This window comes from Rhipicephalus sanguineus, chromosome 2 (genome assembly GCF_013339695.2).
Source record: "Rhipicephalus sanguineus isolate Rsan-2018 chromosome 2, BIME_Rsan_1.4, whole genome shotgun sequence".
Classification (NCBI taxonomy): Eukaryota; Metazoa; Arthropoda; class Arachnida; order Ixodida; family Ixodidae; genus Rhipicephalus; species Rhipicephalus sanguineus.
Window position 1 is genome coordinate 219,471,454 of NC_051177.1, and position 23,294 is coordinate 219,494,747.

At 48.3% G+C, this 23,294-nt stretch overlaps 1 long non-coding RNA gene across 1 annotated transcript; it reads left to right on the top strand.

Annotated features, from left to right (window-relative positions):
• The first annotated feature begins 6,058 nt into the window (after nucleotides 1–6,058).
• LOC119384095 (uncharacterized) lies at nucleotides 6,059–16,420 on the top strand. The gene is made up of 3 exons (XR_005181852.1): nucleotides 6,059–6,155; nucleotides 11,060–11,151; nucleotides 16,237–16,420. It is a non-coding gene; the product is annotated as an uncharacterized LOC119384095 (long non-coding RNA).
• Nucleotides 16,421–23,294: the final 6,874 nt, after the last annotated feature.

Here is a 23,294-nt window from a genome sequence, read left to right on the forward strand (position 1 = left end):
TCTTTTTGGCCGGACAATTTCTGTAAGTCGCCAAATGCCCTAACTTGCCGCAACGAAAACAGGGGCCGACTTGAGGCTTGGGCGCAAGCTGTTGCACTTGCTGGCAGCGAACGCAGTCTTGTACACCCGCCGTCGAGCCCGCGCAACCATCTTGGATGCGGCTGCCCGACTTGGGGGGGAAGCCGCCGCCATGTTGAGTCACATGCGGGGCTAGCGAAGCAGCCGACCTGCCATTTTGAGCTGCTGCGACGCACTGGATGCTGCCGCCGTAACTGGAATGCGAGCCGAGTAGCCGCTCATTTTCTCCGAACGCCGCGTTGGCTTTGTTGAGCGCCTCCAAGTCGCGTCCAACTTCTTCAGCTTTCTGCAGCGTAAGGGCTTCCCCGTACGACAGTAGTTTGGCCCGTACATGTGCGTTGGCGACCCCGTGAATTACTTGGTCCCGTACTCTGTCGTCGTAAGTGGCGCCGAACTTGCATGACAGGGCCTTTTCTTTCAGCGCGGTGACGAAGTCGAGAAACGTTTCGCCGGGCAGTTGTTTGCGGCTCGTTAACAGGTGCCGCTCGGCTAGCACGTTTGTTGTCTCGGCGAAAAGCCCGTCTAAAAACTGGAGCACCGTGTCGTACGTCGTTGCCATCGCCGCTTCTGTCTTCGGCACCGTGCCCGAACCAGACGCCGTAACTGCGCCTTCCGTTTCAAGCTGCTCTTGCGCGGCGAAGTATTTGCGTTGGCCCTCGATGCCGAGCGCACAGAGGAGCGCTGACGCACGTCTTTCGTCCTCCCAGCCGCTTCCGCCGGCCGCCTTCAGGTGAACCTGGAAAATCTTGTGCCATATATGCCAAGGAATGGGAGGCCTGCCGGGCACGTCGAGGAATGGAGGGAGCTTCGCAAAAAGGGCCGCCATGTGTGCAGGAGGTAGGCGTAGGCTCGAGCAGGAAGGTGGCGTCGTTCGGTAGCCGGAGCAGGAACAAAGGAATTGCAGGCCGACGCCAATGTAGCAAGCAGGAAGAACAAAGCACCGACGCGCAGCAGAAAAATGTGACCAGTAGCATAGTGTCACGTACGTCGTGCTCTTCCTGGCGTCGCCTGTCGAACCGGGTTCAGTACCTCGTCGCCATGTGTTGTGTAGGGCAGGAGCGCGGCGTAACCCGCGCGGGCCGACGGAGAGGCCGAACGACGGGAGGGCGCGTGGAGTGACGACGCAGGGACCAAGCTTCGGCGAGACTGACTGGAGACTGCTCTCCCGCGTTTATTGCAGGCGGTTTTAAGGAGGGAGAAGAAAGGCCATTGGTCATCGAGGCACGGGTCACATGACCGGCATGACCACACCGGATTGGTGGTAGCAAAGAGGCATGGCAGAGACCCAGCTCCCACCAGTAGCATGAATAGAGAGCACAACAGCACTGGTGTCTCAGCATGTCACCAGGGGTCGCACGACACAACAAGGGACTAGGTGCGGCAGCACCAGGTGCTGCCTGAGCCGTGCTTGATTCATCCTGAGGCTCTGCCGTGGTTGACAGAAATGGCCGTGAACTTGGCGGTGGCCCAACTAGTGGCGCACAACTGGAGGCGCCTGTCCCTTGCGTAGTGGTTGTCGTCTCACTGGCTGCAGCTGGTGCTGCTGTGGATGCAAGCCGGGTCCCGCGGTTAGCCCTCACATGGTCAGCATGCCGGTGCCATGTGGTTCCATCCTGCATACGTACGAGCAGAGAGGAGGAGCTTGCAGGCAAGAACCCTTGTCCAGCAGACTAAGGTGGGCCAGAACGGAAATTCCTGGCGAATATTGGCACTCCAGGCTCAGGCAACAATCCAGGACGGCACCCTTTGTCAGCAGCCAGATTCTGCTTCAGCTGCTTGAGCAGCGCCGTGGACCGGAGGTCTGGATGCAAAATGTCGAACGGTGTCTTCACCATCCGTCCCAGCAGGAGCTCACAGGGGGCACGGCCGGTGACATCATGGGGTGTATTCCGGTATTGGAAAAGCATGTGGGCAACTTGCGTACGGAAATTCCGAGCCTGGCTCTTCTTAAGTTTGACCTTAATAGTTTGCACCACCCGCTCAGCTGCACCATTTGAAGCAGGGTGGTACGGGGGAACCAATGCCGACCAGAGATCTTCAATCCGAGGCAGTGGGTACTTTTCAACGGTAGCGACGGGGTTGATCATAACCTTGAAATCCCCACAGATTCTGACACTACTCCGCAGTCTTGACTGGTACCAGGATGCCTTCTCGCTGCAACCGTTGCAGCTCCTGGGTGACCCCGTCCTTCAGTGCGAACGGCAGTGGGCGAGGCTTGAAAAACCGAGGCCAGACTCCCTCGGGTACATGGATGCCAGCAATCGTACCGGCGAATGTGCCCACCCCTAGCTGGAACAGTGACTGGAAATCTGTTGGAAGGCTCGGGATGTCTTCTACGGCATGTAGGGCTGCTTCCTGGCCTTCTGGCAGCCGAACACCTAGTGCGCAAATCCAATTTCTGCCGAGCAGCGTCGGTGACGACCCCTTGGTCAAATAAAGAGGAAGGGTTGCTTCCCTGTTGCCAAAACGAACGCTGCCCTATGAAGACTGCCTTCATAGCACCAGACGGCCTCTTTGAGTTCAAGGTCATGCCCTTTGGTCCTTGCTTGTCGCCTGCGACTTTCCAACGCGTTCTGGATACAGTACTGGCAGGCTTGAAGTGGCAAACTTGCCTCGTGTACTTGGACGACATCGTTGGGTTTGCCTCAACCTTCGACGAGCATCTGCAGCGCCTTGAGGCTGTAATTCAAGCAATCAAAACCTCTGGACTCACCCTGAAGCCAGAAAAAAGTGCCGCGTCGCGTATGAGGAGCTCTTGTTCTTGGGCCACGTGATTAGCAAGTCTGGAGTTCACCCGGACCCACGGAAAACAGCTGCCATCCTCACAGAGCGTCTAAACAAGACCATCACCGACATGCTGGCCATGTACGTCGACGTCGAGCACAAGAAGTGGGATGCCATCTTTCCGTACGTGACCTTCGCATACAACACGGCAATACAAGAAACCACGCAGCTACCACCGACGAAGACAATCTCGACGTCGCCACTCATTTGCAACATGCCGAAGAAGCTCGACAGCTCGCCCGCCTGCGTATCAGGAACCAGCAGATGATCGACAGCCGTCACTGGGGCTCTTCGATTTTCCACTTCTGGCTACCCGCGGGCTGCCAGAGCCAGCCAGAGCGCGCTCGTTTTTCTCGGGTTGCTCCGACCCCCCCGCGGCGCACTTCCGGTTGGCGTTCGTTTTTCTCGGGTTGGACGGTTCTGGCGACCCGCGGGGAGCCCAAGGGTCGCCAGAACCTTCCAGGACAATTTAGTCGTGGAAGCTCTCTGGAAGGTTTCGGGCTAGCAGACGCCGAAAAGAGACGATACGCGCTCGCCGCCATCTTTGTGAGGACTCGACGGATTGCAATGCGGGCGCTTGCGGACTACACCTTTGCTTGTCCTTACGCTCGGGCCGCTCGGCGCCGTCCCGCCGTGCGAGATGGCGCGATTACGAGTGGCGGCGAGCATTTGGAGCTAATGTTTATTGCTTTTCTTATGTGTCCCGTGAAGTTTCCTTCCGTGAACAACACGGCGAACTGTCGCGTTCTAACCATTCTAACTGCGTCGTGCACATGTCCCAAAAGTTATGTACACGTTCGTACGAACGCATGGAGACCCCCTTCGAGTTTATTTTTTCATAGTAGTATTCGATTGTGGTGTCGTGTGTGCTTTATGTGCATTTAGCTGAGACGATTGTGATCGAACTACCTATTTCGCTCCGTCGTATGTTTGCGCGCGTGAACCCCGTCAGAACTTAACTATTTCAGCTAGCTAGGTCTTCGATGTTGATAAAATGCACTGATCGAATAAAAGCGATCGCGACATTGTTTTTTGTGTGATCCTCGTTGGTCGCGAACGGCGTGCGAGCGTACTTCGTATTATGTTATGCTACGACGCGTCGATGTGAAAAAACGAAGATGAATTCAGAAATGTACACATCATTTTGCTGCTTATTTCATCGTCGGCTCAAATAAAAGCTGAGCTAGTACATGAGATTTTTGGACTGCCACTTAGGACTGGAAAAGAGGCTCAGGCAACATCTGCCAAAACGAGTCGAAGACGCGTCACACAGAAGTTTATTTTAGATATAACGCGCACTCGTGGTACCCATACCGCCGCATGTCTCGAGTTATGACAAAACGCAAGCTGGTCAAGCGTGTGTGCGACGTAGTACGCGGTAGATCCTCGAGCTCTTTTGGGGACACGATCACTTTCGCGAGATTTTCGCGTCGTGTTGTGCAGCGACTGTTACACGTACTAAGCAGACGTGAGCTGGTTAAGCCGTTAGCGGCGCGGTAGCTCACCTTGCATCGCTTTCGTGGCGCCGTGCGCCAGCTGGCTGTTTTGTTCGCGGACGGGGCGAGTTGCGCACGATTTTGCGAACGTACGTGATCGTATCCCAAATCCGTATGCTCGAGAATATCACTTCAGCTCTTCAGCAAACCTAGCCACATATTTTCAAGCGGGCAATGCAGAAAAACCAACGCGCACGCAGCGCAAAGTTTCGTTTGTTGCCACGGCGGTAGCGTTTCTTTACGTTTACGCTGGCTGTCCCAGCGTTCGATTTTGTAATCTTGGGGCAGCTTCGGGTTGTCTCGGGCTTCCCACACACGTGACCAAGACGCTGCTTCCTGTCTCGACCGGAACTTGCTGGCTGACCCTCTGGCTATCTCTGGCTGCCAGAGAACTGCCAGAAGTCCGAAAATCGAAGAGCCCCACTATAATCTTTGGCGACGCCACGCGGAATACCAGCCCGGTGACCCTATTTGGGTCTGGACTCCGATACGCCGACGTGGACTCAGTGAAAAACTTCTTCGGCGATACTTCGGGCCATACAAGGTGCTTCGACGTCTCGGCGCTCTAGACTACGAGATCATCTCAGACGGCATTACGAACTCCCAGCGAGGCCGTGCACGACCTGAAGTCATCCATGTCATGCGCCTTAAGCCGTTTTTTACGCGTTAGTGAACCTGTGGGCTCTACTTTTTGCTTTTCTATTGTAACTTATTTGCGTAGGCACTTGTTTTTACCCCTTCTATGTTCTGTCACAAGCATCGGGACGATGCTTTTTCAGAGGGGGGCAATGCCACGCGCGCTTCTTTTGCTATGTTTTTGTAACTTGTCCGTTGCACGTGTAATCGCTGTCTTGCGCGGACCGCACCAGAATGTCTGGGAACATTCCAGACTGTAGTAGATCAATTTGTCAAGATTGCGCACATGAGGTGAATAGTCAAGATTATTCCAGAGCTTGCGCGACCACCAGTGATAAGGCTGGAAAGTTCAATGCATGATGTGTAAAAGACAGCGCGTCCCAGCCATGATGAGTTTTATCGACGGCCGATGCTCTGTTTGCCGCTATCAGTGTACAGTGTGTATGCTATAGTTTAACTTTCCGTTTCCCGGCCACAAGTTCGGCCAAATAAAGAGTGTCATCTTCGACACGCCGACTGGTGCCTTCGTCTACGTCATGACCACGTGACAGTATACAGTTAAAACTCAAACTAACAAAACCCAATTTTCAGTAGTTCCCAGTCTAAAGAAGAAATTTGTATACGCCGGCAGCTACTCGTAAGGTACAGTGTTGTTTCAATCCGAACTAACAAAACTAACTTGGAACCAAAACCGATTTAAAAAGTTTTTCTGAAATTAATAAGTAAAAAGAAGCACTAATTTTCTGCCTTTTTTTTTTACACAGATGGCTGTTTTCTTCAAGCGTGGACACTAATGCTATGGTGTTAAAACACCTGTTGCCTATAGTCACAAGCCTGGATTTATTTTGACAAGGATACACGTTACTCACATGCACTCACATGCACAGTGGACTCAACAGTCTCGCTGTTACGTACCAGGTGGTACTACGGGTGGCGGTGGTTTATTCCCGTCAGCGCTCCCACAGGAACACTACTGTGTGCTTTCATTAATTCGTGATTTATGCGACAGATGACCCTGATCATCTCGCAACTTTCGTGCTCGCCCTGCTCGGAAAATCGCTGCATTCGTTCTTCCCTTGCATTTCGGCTGCATGTCATATTTCATGTGACTGTCTACCTGGCCTCCCTTGCCTGGACCACATACGTGAGGCTCAACGTTCGGTAAATCTGAACACACTTTTCTCACAAGGATGCGTGGTTAGCAGCAAAAACAATGCTGTGGTAGATTTTGGGTGTGTCTGTTCAGTTTAAGTTTTCGAAGGACTGAAAAACCCCCTTCCCGATTTAACTAAGTAATTCGAACGTGGTGATGACTTTGTGGGATGCCGTGTAGATGGAAGGACGCATCCCAATATAAAACGTAACGACTGTTTATTAGCGTAGTAGCAGGAGCGGGGCGAGCATACTGACGCTGCGCTCAGTTGGGTAGCGAAGGAATGGGAGCTTCCGAGCTGGGCAGCTTGGGTTTATAGCCACCGTCGGTGACGCAAGCCTCCGATGATGCTGCGGTGGCGCTGGCCCTTATCGGAGGCGTAGTGCAGCATGCAGCCGTGTCATGCTGGGCTAGCTAGTGACGAGGTGGAGGCTGCATCGGTTTGTGCGCAGTGTGTCGCCACAACTTCATTAAATTGAGTTCTAACTGTATAAGTGCGATAACTTTAGTCAGTATTTGAAACATTGTCATAGTACAGAAAAACAGAAATGCAGCTCCACTCAGAGTATCTACCAAATCTTTCCAAATTACCTGACTTTTCCATGATGATTCTAAGCAAATTACATGACTGGTAAGTCTGCTTGTAAAACTCTGTGCACTGGAAACAAACCCTCGAGTGGTTTCAAAAAAGATGGAGCACTCACGTAAACTGCAAGCCATGCCACTTTATTACATTGGCTGAAAGCATCCTTTACAATAAACAAAATATTTAAAAAAACAATAACTATCTACAAACAGAAAATCTGGTTTATTTGCATTGGCAATGGTTTTACTGTCAAAGATTCAAGCTGTTGCTGCACCATAAAGTCTTGAAGTCGTGTGTCTTCTATCAGCTTTAGCTTCTTATGATTCAATCTCGTTCACAAAAGCCAGTTATCTTCTTTCTTTCAACATCCGATAAGTCCAACTGTTCCTTCAATTTCCTCTCCATGTCTCCTTTCCATCCGATGCTGGCACTTCAAACCATGTCGATCATCTTGTCTGTTATGTCAACTTCTGCAACACCACCTCCTCTGGACACCTCATCGTACACTCCACGGAAGAATTTCAATATGAAAGGCAATGTGCCATCTTCACAAACAGCATTAGTTCAACAAGGTGTGGGTTCGAGCTAGGTGGTACTCCATGATCAACACTTCTTGCGCCCGTCTGTCTGTTTCGTCCGTTGTCTAAGGAATTTTTGCCCAAGAAGTGTTGAGCATTAGTTATTTATGAGAAATTTACCATAGTTACACCCACAGTGTCACTAAGAGCTCTCTTGTGCAATCAAACTTTCACAAACACAGGGGTGAGACGGCTGAAATTGATTTGGGAGCAGTTTTGAGCAGCAAAATTTCGATTTTGGAGCAGAAGAACCCTGATTTGGAGCAGTTAACGGAATTTTTTTGTCATCTCAGGAGCTTGAAAAACAGATTTGTAGCAACTTGGGGGGACAAGTACATATTTAAGTTGGCCTAGGATAAACGTAACACAGAAGCAGCCTTTGGAGAATGTATCGCCAGTTATGAACTATACTACCTCTTTAAATATTATACGACCTATCTAGCCCGGGCAAGAAACGCATGAAAAAGGTTCTGCAAACTAGGTTCACATCATAAAGATGTGAAAAAAGCAAAAAAAAAAGTGATTGCACAAGAATTGCAATTACATAGCAGTAGGCCTTTTTTAGCAGATTACTGCTTTGGCTTTTATTTCGATAGCAATTATATGGACATTCTGAACAGGTTTTTGCCGTCGGCATCGCAGTCATGTTCCGTACAAAGTCCAAATCGATAACATCCTGCGCGCATCATGTTTTACCCTTAGGTAAGAGCGTGCGAGCGAGGGCGACGAACGTGGCTGAGGCAGAGATGTAAAGAGCCGACCGTTCCCACTCATGCAGAGAGGAAATGCGCCGCCCCTCTTGAAGGAGCACGAAGGAACGCGAGGGGGGGGGGGGTGTCCCTCAAGCAGCAACTGTAGACTTTGACTTTAAGGGCGCGGTCGCGATCTCGGCTGGCATCACAAATGGCTCGTATGCCCTTCTAAGTGCTGTGATCTCAGCGCTTCTCTCCTTTGAGCAGCCGTATTCTCTTACACCAGCGTTTTGTAGTTACGCGAGATCGGATCCATAAGTGTTGGTTAGCTGCCAGCCTTACTTCGTATAATATTACAATTTGATGCTATCGCATTCATTGCTTCACTAGTGGTGGAACTGATTTTATTGCGATAGCTATTATATGGACACTCTTGGCTGATTTTTGTAGTCGCCGTCTGTCGACGCCGTCATGTCCCGGATATGTATATGTATGTGTATATATAAAAAAGGCACAAAGAAAAATAAAGCAGAAGAGAAAAGTTCTGAAGTACCGGACCGCGGATTTGAACCAGCAACCCCTCGCTCCCCAGCGTGCTGCGTTAGACAACAGCCACACGCCACGTATGCACCGGCGAAATAACGGCGAGCTATTTATATACACCATGTACCGCTGGTGGTAAGCAAATCTCGGAGGAGCGTGAGCGTGTTTTCTATCACGCAACGCTCCTAATTTTCTTTCAATTTGAAAACTGCCCCTGAGTCACGCACGACAAAGTGGCCTTTTCTGTACCCACTCGTGATGAGGAAGAAAAAAAAAAAAAAGAACACCGGGAACACCTAGAGTCACTGTATATGCTACCTTTAGGTAGCAGAGTAGTGCATAGGTCCGGCTAGCAACCACAGCTATGCGGTGAAGTCGCACTTCGTTTTTGCAGGCGACATGCCTACCGTGTCGCCGGTTAGCCTGCCTGGCGTGTCGAAGACCGGCGATAAACATTGGCTGTCGATGGCTAGTGTTAATTCAGTTCGCTGCAGCGGCGGCGTCGAGAAATAAAAAATTGGCCCAAGCGGCAGCTTCTCTGCAATGCATGGTTGCTAGCGGCGTTGGAAGACAGATGCGCAACTCTGCTACCTAAAGGTAGCATATACAGTAACTCTAGGAACACCTTGCATCAGACGCCCCTGTGTGGCTGGAGACGCACGGGGTAACTCCACGCGCCACAGTTTAAAAGAAAAAGAAATATCTAAGAGTGTCTGATTCTCGATTGTCGTCACTTGCAGACGCAGCGCTCCTAATTTTCTTTCATTTCGAATACTGCCCTTGAGATGCGCACGACAAAGTGGCCATTTTCTGTACCCACATGGGATGTGGAAGGAAAAAAAAAGACAAAGGACACCGGGCGCACCTTGCATCAGATGCCCCCTGTGGTAGGAGACGCAGAGGGTCACTCCATGCGCCACAGTTTAAAAGAAGAAGAAATATCTAAGAGCGTCTAAATTCTAAATTTCCCCACTTATTAACCGCCGGTTTCATGGCCAATCCCCCGTAGTGGGTAAGAGCCAAGAATTAAGGGTCAAGCAAGGAAGCGTCTGATTCTCCATTGTCGACACTTGCAGCGTGTTGATCAAGCACATAGGGGTAACAACTGTGACAGTTGTCAGTTCACGCTTGCCCTGTGCATGCCTGTGCATTCATTTAGGGCATCCTTTTTTGTGCTTCAGCAGCACACTGCAAGTATCGAGCTGCTTCTGGTTCTTCGTGTGACATTTCGATTTCTTGCTATCGCATTCATTGCTTCGCCCTTGCGGCGAAACTGTGATATTTTTTTTGTAGATCTGCTTATTTAGCTTTTCAAGCTTTTCCAGAGCTTCCTGTAGGTCAGTGTTTGTAAGGAGGACATCACAATAAGCGCCTTCAGCTCGGCCGCGCAGTTGGCGTAGCGTCAAACCTACTGCACGCTTTGAACAGGCGAGAACAAAGGCACGCTACCGCCGTTCGCTGCCCCCTCGTGCGGAACCGCCTTTGAGAGCGCGGCGCGGGCGCCAAGATACCTCGCCGCATTTACTATCTCATAAAGCTATCTCGCACTGACTATTGCGTACGGTACTGCGAGCATAGCGCCGTTGTAAGCATATTTCACACTTACACGTAGGCGCTTCGCATCAGTCCGCTGCCAGCTTCGGCGTGAAAAACCGCCAGAGCATCTCAGAGACGCGCCGTATGCAGGAAGCTAGTTGTCGCCGCGTTGATGCAACAAGGGTGATGCCTCTCCCGTGCACGGTATGGGTCGTAACGGTACAAAACTCCCACAGCCAATGCGCGCGTAGGTGACCACACGCAGCAGCGTCGACGTGCATTGCGCGTCGACGTGCAGCAGCATTGTGACCGGAGGAGCATGCTATGCACAATGAAGAAACTGAGAGCCATTCCCACTACACATGCCACTTCATAGCGCCAGAAGACACAGCCTAGCGAGAAGCAGCAGCACGCTCGGGGCACGGCAGAACATTTTTGGGGCGCCATGTATATTTACAACAACTCAGAGGAGGTTATGGCGGCATCATGGGAGCCCTCGTTAGAAAGGTGCATAGAAGCACGGTTGGGCGCGTCTATGCGTTTTGCGAACGTCTCATTTTCTTGGTATCCCAGTCGCTGCTATAGGTGCAAATTGGAAAATCATGTTGTCAACTCTGCCTTTTTTCCCAACGAAGCTGAGGTGGGCATAGAAATTCTGGCTTTCGAGGCTGTTTTGGAGCAGTTCGGCGCAATTTTTGCGATTTTCATGCTTTTGGAGCAGCTTGGCGCAGGAAAGCGGAATTGTATCAAAAATGCGCAATATGCGCAGCTGTCTCACCCCTGCAAACGCACTTTTGCAGTGCTGGTCAAGCACGCTTGCATGTATGACTGACCTCTGTAGTTTAGATGAACTTGTTGTTGGGCAAGTTGGTGCATCTTAACAAAAAGTAAAACCCTGTGCAACCACACAACCCACACATGAGCACAGTTTGTGTGTCTGGTATATGTGTTTTTGTGTTTTTTCTGTGGTGGCACAGAGGAATTTGTCATGCTGCAACAGACGGTGGGGCAGCACCATTGCCGTATCAGGAGGCAACAGTTTCCTCAATTCCGTGGAGGAATCATGGAGGTCGGTGCATTCCTTTCGTTTACGTACTCTTCGATAGACACGATGCTCAAAAATAATCACAGATTTAATAATACGATTTCAAGAAACCGAAATGAGATGTATAGCTGCAGTTATGCCATGCTACCCTTGAAACCCGAGCTACCAGCAATAAGTGTATAGCTGAGGACATTTTCTGTTTCATTGCCATTGAATAAGCTTGACATGGCCTGGTGAGCCTCTGCTGATGGTACTTCTAGCCTATCCAGCATGCTTTCAAGCTGAGCCGAGATTATGACCAAGACAAGGATGCACAAACTTATCGGCGTGAGTAACGTCGTGCTTGGGATTTGAGAGATGCTCTGTGATCTGTAGAAGCAACAGTTATGCACTGTCTCTTTTTTTTTAACGCTTCTGCTTAGGTGTTCACTGTCACTGCAGCCAAAGGAGCGATTTTTCAAGCTCTGATAAAAGGTAAAGATTATTTCCATGACGGTCACACAGACTGCTGTCAGTTTCCATGACCTGGCCAGGTTTTTCAGAAATTCCATGACTAGTCCCTGACATTTCGAGATGTGTCCAAATTTCCTGACTTTTACAGGTTGGTAGACACACTGTCCACTATTGTGAAACCTGAGGAAGTGCGTAGCACTAGGCACCCAACAATTCCCGTTGCGCTGTTATAGGTAGCATGCACTGAGCCTTGATCCGCAAGGTGGCAACACCATCGCCGTGCCATCTTGGAGGTCTGTTCGTATACGCCGTCCGTGCGTAGGCGTGCAGGAGGTGTTACGGAGGTCTCTAGTCATTTGTGCCGTACGGATCTCTGACACAGCACGTGCGGAGAGTGCGTGGACCGTCAAAATGGCAACCCCACCGCTAGCGCTCCTCGCGGATGACGTCAAGTGCATACCCCCTATTGTTATTGATGCTAACAATTGTTGTTGTTGCAATGTGGGTATTATGGTATCGTGAGGTTTTAATGTTATGTTCTGAGCGGTAATGTGTAATGACGATTAAATGCTGTTATAGTATGGTTGTATTGTTGCTGGTGTTGTTGCACACAGGAAAGGTAGTTGAGTTATTCTGGCGCATTTGACATTGCGCGGCAGCTACCTTCTCACGCACCATGGTTGAATTAGTCTGGTGCTGTAGAAGTTTCACTTGTGCTTGCTTTACCTTGAGTTTAGGATCGGCTTGCCTGCACTAACGAGCCGCAGCGGTCCTAGCTTTAACGATGCCGGGGTTCTGTTGTCATCCCTTACGTTCTGCAGCTGCTCACTGGGAGTTCACATGGAGAGGCAGTGGCTGTTGTTGCTCTTGTCAAGTGGCGGCTGCTTGTGAGCCTTCACCTTAGAATTTGTCTGGCGTCGACGCTGTCTTGCGCGAGCCAGCGCTCGCTGACGCTCGATGCACTCTGGCACAGCTGGATCCATACGGAGAATTTAGGTGGAAATGTGAGGAGTGGTTTATAAAGGTTCCGTGCAGGTGCGGTTGCAACACAGCACGTGCTAATTGGCCGCCAGAGTAGGTGCCGGTGGGAGGAGCCATCGCGCACTTGGCGAGACGGCGGCGCTCTCTCTTGTGCAACGCCGGAGTCACTCACATGTTTCCAAAATGTTTTACTGTGTTAAGTTAATTACAGCAATTACTTCTTTGTAACTTCTGTTAATTATATTATTTTAAAACTGGTTCTTTCATTTTAACGTGATTTTGAGCATTGCTAGCCTTGTTATGGCCTTCACTGAGCTCTTTACTGTGAGCCTGACTACGCCACGAGATGTATGGATGGACGACAAGCCGGGCCCCTAAAGTGCGCCGCACTTCAAATCATCATGTGGATGCCGTTTTTTAGTCCTTGAAAAACGTGCGACAGGCTCTTGAAATTCCTTGAATACCCTTGAATTTTCTTCTTTGAAACCTGTATGAACCCTGCGGGCCCTAATTGTTGCTTGCGAGAGGTAAAGCCACATCGGCGAGGCATCTAGCAAGGGCTCTGTGTACCAGCCACATGGCTTTACCAAGATTTCTTGTCTACCAATGGTTGTGCCACAAATAGCAACTCGTTAATGCATTTAGCTGGGCTAGTTGGTACTGATTGAATGCTTCCATATTACTAGCGAACACACACAAGGACTACAGAGAAAGATACAGGACAACCGCTAGAGGTGATTTGCTCCGTGGAATTCATGCGCAACGGTTGCGTCGTCCACGATGCCTAGTCTTCCTCTCGCCGATTGTCATGCCGTGATGGTTGCCTCGTCCGCCAAGCCGTGTACCTCTCACCGACCAAGGTTCGCCTTTCCGTGATGTACCCGTGCCCCTGGCCGGTCGTGGCCCCGTCCCTGAACTCTGTTGACCGGACACCCCACTCTTTCCTATTATACTTTTAACCCCTCCTTATCTTCCGCCTGAGAACTACTGCTGAGGTGTCACCCCAGAGATAGACAGTTGCGGGGCTGTTATTTTTCTTCCCTTCCTGTTTTTTTTTTTTATTATTAAGAATCACTACCCCCTCCTCCCCCCCCTAACCGCTAGACTTCAACTGAGTTGAAGTCTAGCGGTTGTCTGCTGTATTGTAGCGGTTGTCTGCTCTGGCTAGAATAGTTGGACTTTTATTTGTTTCGTTGCCGTGTGATTGTGTGCTTGCCTAGCACGACACTTTGCAAATATTGCGTACTATATTTCTCTGGTCTTTCATAAATGCGAGTATAGGGAGGGCAGAAAACCTTTATATGTAATGTGTATCCCATATAAAGACAGCAGCTGCTGTGAGGTACATGGTTCCTTGACTCAGCAGCCTGATTCTTTGGGATAAATGGTGTTCAAGATATCTTGTATAAAAAGGAAATGTCACATCGAGAGAGTGAATGAATGTTAAAGCAAATCTGGGAAAGAAATAAAATATTATTGGCTGATTTGCAAAACTTCATGTCATTTAATTCTAGTTAAATGAAAATTTTATACTTGTTTTTGTTCTAGACACTTGTTTGCAGTAAAAAAATGCCTCATGATTTTCCTCACAAACAGCTGATCTCGAACGTTAGGTGCTTGATGCTCTATTAGGCAAGCGTCTCGTTATGGCAGACTCCATGCCTTCAGGTAGTATGCAAGGGACTTTTGGTCAGCTACCAGCTCGTAAAGAGCTCACGTGCTACATAACGCTAGCAGGCAGAACAAGAGTGTTCCACACTCGCCATCATGACTACGAGAGGGGTGATTAACACTCCCAAGTACCCGTTAAAGTGGACGGGAGGATGACTGCCGCCGTAGCTGAACTGATAGAGCATCGGACGCGTTATTCGAAGGTTGCAGGTTCGGTCCCTGCCAGTGACAAGTTATCTTTTCGTCCAGTTTACTTTCTTCACATTTGCATCATAATTACTATAAATAACATCCCCTATACTCTCCTGGGCTTGATTGTCTATTTCTCATTAATGTTGCATCTAACACCCCCCCCCCCCCCAAAAAAAAAGCCGGTAAAATTCATCTTTTGTTCTATTAGGTTTCTAATCCATGCACATGTTTATTTCCTTGTGAATAAATCTTATTGGTAACCACTTTCTAATACAAAAACGTAATGTACAGTATATTTTTGGTGGAAGTGTGGACAAAATTAGGCAGCAAGCAGACCAAATTACGCAGTCTTCCACTCCAGTGCGAACCACCAGAAGATAAGTAAACTTAATTACATTGTGTATGACACGGTGCCGATCCCGACTGCGGCGGTTAAACACTAGAGGCCTGTGTACTATGTGTTATCAGTGCACATTAAAGAACCCCATGCAGCGAAATTCTATGGAGCTATCCACGATGGCATGCATCAGTCATGATCATGTTGCACTGTTGGCCATAAAACCCCGGAAATTATCAGCAAGTGGTCTTTTGTTAAACATTTGTTACCCTTACTAGAATTTATTCTATGTAAATGGCGACCAGCATGTTTGATTCAGTCACCAGTTAATGGACTTTGTATAATTTTGCATCACCTAGGGTAGTTGTCAATCCCTTTAAGGAATGCGTGGATTTATTTTCTGCCTGAGAGTGAACCTACTGGAGACTGGCTATTAATACAAACATTTAGACTTGAGAGTCCGTGATGGTGTAAAACCCCTGCCTCATGGCTTCTTTGGTTTTGTGAGGGTTTGCGCTAGGGCTTCCACTGTGTTTGCTGAGCCAGTCTTGGGTGAGGCGCAGGTAGATAAACTGTTAGCGGCCATCCATATCTTCTTTCTCTCATTCCTCAAAGAGGCATATCCACCAACCTACCATATTTTCCTGAATGTAACGCGAGTTTTTTTTTTCCGTATTTTTGCTACTAAAGTCAACCCTCATGTTGCAATCGAATACCGAAATTCTATTTTTTCTTCCTGGACGCAATGAAAAGTCACCCGTCACGTTACAATCCAGTAAATACGGTATGTATTCTTATAAAGATTTACAGGGAAATTCTTCCCCCTTCCCAGAAAACTGGTCCCCCAGCTTTGGGGACGTTAAAGGGAGGACACTAAAGAGCAAAGCGATTTTTCTCATATTAGTAAAGTACTCTTTCACGATACCAAAAACACCAAGCTTGCTGTGAGAAGACGCTTAGTAAGCGAGAAAATAAGCGAAAACAAAATGTGGGTGGCGACGCCACCTTGAAGTTTCCGCACCATTCGCTGTGACATCACGTTTTTGACGGCGGCTACCCTACTATGTAGTTCCTAATCAGTAAAAATGAAGTACATTGTCCTCTGAGGGGGCCATGGACTTAACATAGCAAGTTTGCTGTAATTTGTTGAGCCAATGGCGCCAAAATACGATAAATACACTTTGAAATCCGTGACGTCACGCGGGGAGATTTCAGTGCGAAATTTGAAAATGAAACTTTGAACTTGATTTTGTCCTCTATTAGTAAACCTATGATGGCGAAATTAACGACATTAGAGTTCTCGGAGCACAGTTTATCGATCTAAACCGATTCATTGTTTCTCTTCAGTGTCCCTTTGAACTTTGCCCTTCCTTGGTAACGAGACAATGATCTCAACACGAAGCGCCCTATTGCAGGGCGGCACAACAGTTTAGTCTACATTCTAAAGCTGTCAATGCATCCATTTTTTGCTACAGTGAAACCTAGCTCCCAACAAACGTGGCCAGCAGATCACTGACGAGGAAGAGGAGGCTCAAGTAACACTCCTCAACGAAGCTTGGCGGGCTCAGCTGCTGAGGCCTGTGGAGCCCTGGACTGGGAACCTCACCGACATGCTTCTCCAACCTCTTTCCTTTTACAATAAATAATTCTCAGTTAATACTTGAAGTCATATGCCATAACCAAACGTGCAAATGGTTCAGCCAATTTAATATAGTTGTCACTGACACATGCACTTTTGATTGCAATCGGGGCCGATCCGGATCGGACTTCTTGAGCGCGATTAGCAAGTTGGTCGCTGCTACGCGGTGCAGCCTGAGCCAGGTTAAGTTTGGCATGGGCATCAGCCAAATCGTGATGCACGAATTGTGATACTTTTTGATCGCAATTAAATGTGACCGTGTAGCAGCTCCTTATCCGGATCGAGCCTAATCCAGATCAGCCCTGATCGCGATCAAAAGTGCCCATGCGACACCGGTATAAGACGCACATGATGCTTGCAGAGGATGAACATTCCAGATGTCTTGTGGTTGGATTATGTCCAGCGTGACAAAAGCTCATTAATGAACAATGATTCCTATTGAAGCCCTTGTCTTGTCGTATAGAATTTGCCACACAACTTAGGTTACAAATTAGGGTGCCCTACGATGTCCATGACTGAACCCCCCCCCCCAAAAAAAAAAACATCAGTATTGAGTGACATGACTACACAGGTGAAATTAATGAGACACTACGTGCTTCATATGCATAAATAAAATTTCACTTGCAAACTATTTTCTGTTGTTGCAATAGTCGTCCTGCTACAGCATCTGCTGTACCAGCCCAAACAAATAATGTTATATTGATTTGGCAGGCTGGAACTAGACCTCACTATGCTAGTTCAACCAATAATACAGCAGTTTATATAAGTGTGATGGCACGGCAGAGGTTTGTGGACTGCAGTAATGTAAATGTTATGCGAGTCCTTAGACTGGAGTCATAGAAGTGCCTTATATTTATTGGCTGCTGTTGTGGTTGTAAACTACTGAATTTCAAACTTCAATGTCACGTAGCTGCCAATTTTCTTCTGTAAATATTTATTGCCATGTACTACCTGTTAGCCATACGCATGCACTTGCAAAAATGTAAATACTTTCCGTAAGCCTGTTTATCTCATAAGCATTCTTTTTGAAAACTCGCCAGACATATGTCTTAAGCAGTTAGCAGTCCCAATATGGACAGGTGTCAAAGAAGTTCATGATAAAACGGTGCCCTATTCAAGGTGAGCAAATGCATGGAGAAACTGAATCCTCTTGCCAGACATCTGTCTTAAGCAGTTAGCAGTCTTAATATGGACAGGTGTGACAAAGATGTTCATGATAAAACGGTGCCCTGTTCAAGGTGAGCAAATGCATGGAGAAACTGAATCCTATAGATAGCTTGCACGTGACGTCCTGGACGCAGCTTCTGAATATATTGGCACTCCACGATGGCAGCTTTGATGACAAACAGGTTGCGGTTAACCTGCTTCAATGTGATAATGACGAGGCAAGAACGCCTCTGTGCATGAATAAAGAACGGACCTGCATGCGGTGCTTTGATAACATTAATGTGACACTGCAAACACCGTGTCCCCCCATGCTGGTACTCCAACACGGCACTGCGGTTTCAGTGATGCCCCTGCAAGCCATCTATTGTCTTTCCATTGCAGATCCTGCATTGATTTCAGTTAAAACATCTGAGCTACAAATGACGAAGACTGGCACAAGAAAATATGCCTTTTTGCTGCTAGTGTTGTGCTAATGCTCTGGTTTTCTTAATAAAAAGTGCACAACTTAACCAAATTATGGGGCAGTTGCCTATGCTGACCTTATTTGCGCTAAGAGAGCACTTGCGGCCACTTTGCACATATATTAGACGCACGCACAACATCATGTCGGCGAATTCAGGAGACTGCAGACTGGGTGCCTGGGCATCCACAAAACGCTCCCGCGCACGTATAGAGCTCAACACCCTTGTCAAGAACGCTGCAGCGCCGCATTTATCTTTGAAACTTTATTCATTCCATCATTCGGGATGCTGAGGGCTGGGGTCAAAAAGCCTCTTCACGGGCACGACTAGGACCACGACCCCGTACAATTTCAGACTGCATAAACGGCGTTTACTGATAATGCGTGGCTTGAGGTAACCCTAATCTATTTGGACGAATGCAGCGCGATTTAGACGAAGTCAGGAGAGACATGTAAACACACACGACTCGCCCAAGTCAAGGTAGTATTGGAACCCAAATTTAAGCATGCGCAGCTACGAGTGATGCACGACTAGATTGGGCTATTTCAAACCAGACTTCATCGCTAGACGCCACGTGTGCAGTCCCGAACTTGCCGCTCAAGCGTTCGCGTGTCGAGCTCTGTACAACTTTGCAATATTTTACTAATATCGCGCGAGCGTTGACCCCTAGTGCCTAATATATGCAAGAAGTAACGAGATTTCCTGCATGATGCGCAAGCGCAGAGAGCACACCCATGTGCAAGCGCCGTATGCAGCACTATTTGCTAAGTGATTCGTGCACGCTATCAACCTTATTTGTGCGATCACATCTTCAGAAAGCCGGTGTGACGCTGATCGTCGTATCGCTGATCTCGTTGCTTCTCTCCAATATCAAAATCTACCGTATCGTAGCGTCGACGCTCGCGCGATATTATTACAAAATTGCACGGGTGTAGGGATAATGATCAGTAACCATAGTTATCTCATACTTTCCGCTATGCATGCAGAACCATCACAGACCGTACAACACACAGTGCAAGAGAACATTTCGAGTAGCAAGAACGTACAGTCAATACTTACTTGTGTATGCACGAAAGCTAGCGCAGTTGCTGCGGTTCCGCTTGGTACTGACGGAGACACAGGCCTCTTGATTTACCGACATCAACAACAACTTTTTGAGCACGCGCACATTGTTAATAGCAAGTTGGATACATCGATAAACCCATGGCTGTTGAGCTCGCAGCGATTTCTTCGCCGCCGCAGTGGTCCATATTGTAGTGCATGGAATGCAAGTCAACAGTAGTCACATAATGGCAGTGAATAACAGTTAAACAGTTCAATGGCGTAGACCGCACCGCAGCAATTACTATAATTCTCATCAAACCCCGCAATTGCATTACCCGCGCTAGGGTGGCCCGCGCTCCGCTGCGGCGCCACGGTCGCGTACGAGCAGCGATGGCGATGGGGCTGGACTAGAACAAACAGCAAGATATGCATTTTTTTTTTCTGCTTAGCCGCAGTGCAGTTCTCTTATGCAGTTAAACATGCACAATGTTTTCAATGGCTTGAAAAGAGGGTGTAAATCGGTGCAGCAACGTAAGAAACGGTTGAGAAGGTCTACTTGTGCACTTTTTACACGTTGAGGCACTCTCCCAGCGACAGGAACGCTTCAATGAGCAAAACATTACAGTAATAACTGTACATGCTCATCCGCAAAAAAATGTCGCATGAAAAAGCAAGTTATCAAATCATGCACCGCATATGAGACAGCGCACAATCCGTTTTCTTTTTTACTACCTCCGTCTTTGGCACTGCTTGAACAATATCACGCGAGAAAAGCTCGCGGTTTACAATTTTTCCGTTCGGGGCCAAAGTAACGTGATAAATAGTTTTGAACAACGATTACCAGTAGTCGTTAGAAGTACCGGCGCTCGCAATTATAAGACGCGTCCGCGAATGTACTATTACGAAACCCTTTTTCCACTCATAGTGCACTTCATTGCACGACACTGCTGTAACGCAGCGAAGTAAACTTCTGCAGCGCAGCGCGCAGTCTTTTTTTTCCCCCGCGAAAGCAAAACAAGCTGTTGCATGCGTCACACTTCGTCTACTAGGTACCACTTTACGCTGCAGTACGACGCGCAAATGATCACTTGTGTGCTAGTTCCTGATCGTAAAATAACAGCGCAAAAGACGACGGACGAACACAGAGACAAACGAGCGCTCTGTGTGTTCGTCCGTCGTCTTTGGCGCTGTTATTTTACGAAGCAAGGTGTGTGACCGGGCTAGTTGGTATTCCATATTGACGTGAACAGCGCGTGTAATACACAAGGACGAAGAAACGACGAGGACTAGCGCTGACTTCCAACTGAAATTTATTAACACAAACATAGAAAAACGAGAACAAGTAGGCACACGTGATCAACGCTCATTTGAATTGCGCATGACGGCAGGCATGGAGAGGGAACCAAGAGCCAAGAAGAATTATTAAGCAAAAACCACGAAACCGCGGAAAGACGTCAGGAGAAGCAACCAGAGTATGTCTAGGTTATCTGGCCGGATGAACTTAGGTAATCTATTTCTTTTTCAGTGAGGGCGATTGAAGGTTTGCTGATACAATTGCCTTTAGCAATGGCAGCAGCTTCAATGATTATGCGCGTGCTATCCTGGCGATGCCTAGCTAAAATCTGTGTGTTATCAAATGCTGGAGCGCACCCGCATTGTGAACAGTGCATTGCAAGAAAACCTTCTGTCCCTCTGCGTACCTTTTGGTTATGCTCTTGCAAACGTACATTAAGGCACCTGCCCGTCTGGCCGATATAAGTCTGTCCGCATGAGAGTGGAATGCTGTAAACAACGCTACTAGAGCAGTCAACGAATTTGTTCTTGTGGTTAATTTTGCATGCGCTTTCATCCCGTATTAGAGGGTTGGTCCTGACACTCAGCTCGGACAGCTTGTGCGGTGCCGAAAATACGACTGAGATGCCCGCCTTTTCACCTATCTTTTTTAGCTTGTGAGAAATGCCATGCTTATACGGGATAACCGCCACCTTATTTCTCGCTGGTGCCTGAAGATCAGGAGACCTACTCGACGGCTTGAACTTTTCCCGCAGCTTGTCAGCGACAGAGACGAGAAGGTGACGGGGATAGCCGGCTGCCTTCAATCTGCCTATCTGCGAGAAGAAGCTGTCGTGAATGGAGTGATGGCAGGACTTAACAAGGGCGTTGTGCAAGCATGCTTGGATGATTCCCCTCTTAACAAGTTTACTGTGAGCGAAGTGTACGGCAGGAGAGGTTTTTTGGCGCGGGGCTCGTACTTCCAGCACACATGCCAGTTAAAAAAGGACAGTTTTAAGTCAAGATATTTGAGCACTCCCTCATCAGCGAGCTCATGTGTGATGACAAGCGGGTCAAGGCAATCCTCGAAAATTGACAAAGTACCGCGACACAAGGACCCAAAAGTGGCATCGTTACACTCAAACAAGACAAGATAGTCGTCCACGAACCGGAAGCATTTTGCCACATTGGTTCCTTCCAATCTCGCTTCAAGCTTCCTATCAACATGGGCTAGAAACAAGTCACTTAGTATGGGAGCGATGCACGAACCGATACATACACCACTTTTCTGCAAGTACACACGCCCATTCCATTGTGCGAAGGTAGAGGTGAGGTACACTTTGAGTATATCAAGAAAGCCTGCTATTGTGACACCGCACTCGTTTTGGAAAGCAACGGCGCCGAAATCAAGGATTGCTTGTTCAATGACACTCATGAGAGCGCGATGGGGGATAGAATAATAAAGGTCCTTGACGTCGATGGACATACCCTTGTACGATACAGTGTTATTCTTCTGATGTCATCGAGTACCTCAATGAGCATAACACTGTATCGTACAAGGGTATGTCCATCGACGTCAAGGACCTTTATTATTCTATCCCCCATCGCGCTCTCATGAGTGTCATTGAACAAGCAATCCTTGATTTCGGCGCCGTTGCTTTCCAAAACGAGTGCGGTGTCACAATAGCAGGCTTCTTGATATACTCAAAGTGTACCTCACCTCTACCTTCGCACAATGGAATGGGCGTGTGTACTTGCAGAAAAGTGGTGTATGTATCGGTTCGTGCATCGCTCCCATACTAAGTGACTTGTTTCTAGCCCATGTTGATAGGAAGCTTGAAGCGAGATTGGAAGGAACCAATGTGGCAAAATGCTTCCGGTCGTGGACGACTATCTTGTCTTGTTTGAGTGTAACGATGCCACTTTTGGGTCCTTGTGTCGCGGTACTTTGTCAATTTTCGAGGATTGCCTTGACCCGCTTGTCATCACACATGAGCTCGCTGATGAGGGAGTGCTCAAATATCTTGACTTAAAACTGTCCTTTTTTAACTGGCATGTGTGCTGGAAGTACGAGCCCCGCGCCAAAAAACCTCTCCTGCCGTACACTTCGGCTCACAGTAAACTTGTTAAGAGGGAATCATCCAAGCATGCTTGCACAACGCCCTTGTTAAGTCCTGCCATCACTCCATTCACGACAGCTTCTTCTCGCAGATAGGCAGATTGAAGGCAGCCGGCTATCCCCGTCACCTTCTCGTCTCTGTCGCTGACAAGCTGCGGGAAAAGTTCAAGCCGTCGAGTAGGTCTCCTGATCTTCAGGCACCAGCGAGAAATAAGGTGGCGGTTATCCCGTATAAGCATGGCATTCTCACAAGCTAAAAAGATAGGTGAAAAGGCGGGCATCTCAGTCGTATTTTCGGCACCGCACAAGCTGTCCGAGCTGAGTGTCAGGACCAACCCTCTAATAACGGGATGAAAGCGCATGCAAAATTAACCACAAGAACAAATTCGTTGACTGCTCTAGTAGCGTTGTTTACAGCATTCCACTCTCATGCGGACAGACTTATATCGGCCAGACGGGCAGGTGCCTTAATGTACGTTTGCAAGAGCATAACCAAAAGGTACGCAGAGGGACAGAAGGTTTTCTTGCAATGCACTGTTCACAATGCGGGTGCGCTCCAGCATTTGATAACACACAGATTTTAGCTAGGCATCGCCAGGATAGCACGCGCATAATCATTGAAGCTGCTGCCATTGCTAAAGGCAATTGTATCAGCAAACCTTCAATCGCCCTCACTGAAAAAGAAATAGATTACCTAAGTTCATCCGGCCAGATAACCTAGACATACTCTGGTTGCTTCTCCTGACGTCTTTCCGCGGTTTCGTGGTTTTTGCTAATAATTCTTCTTGGCTCTTGGTTCCCTCTCCATGACTGCGTCATGCGCAATTCAAA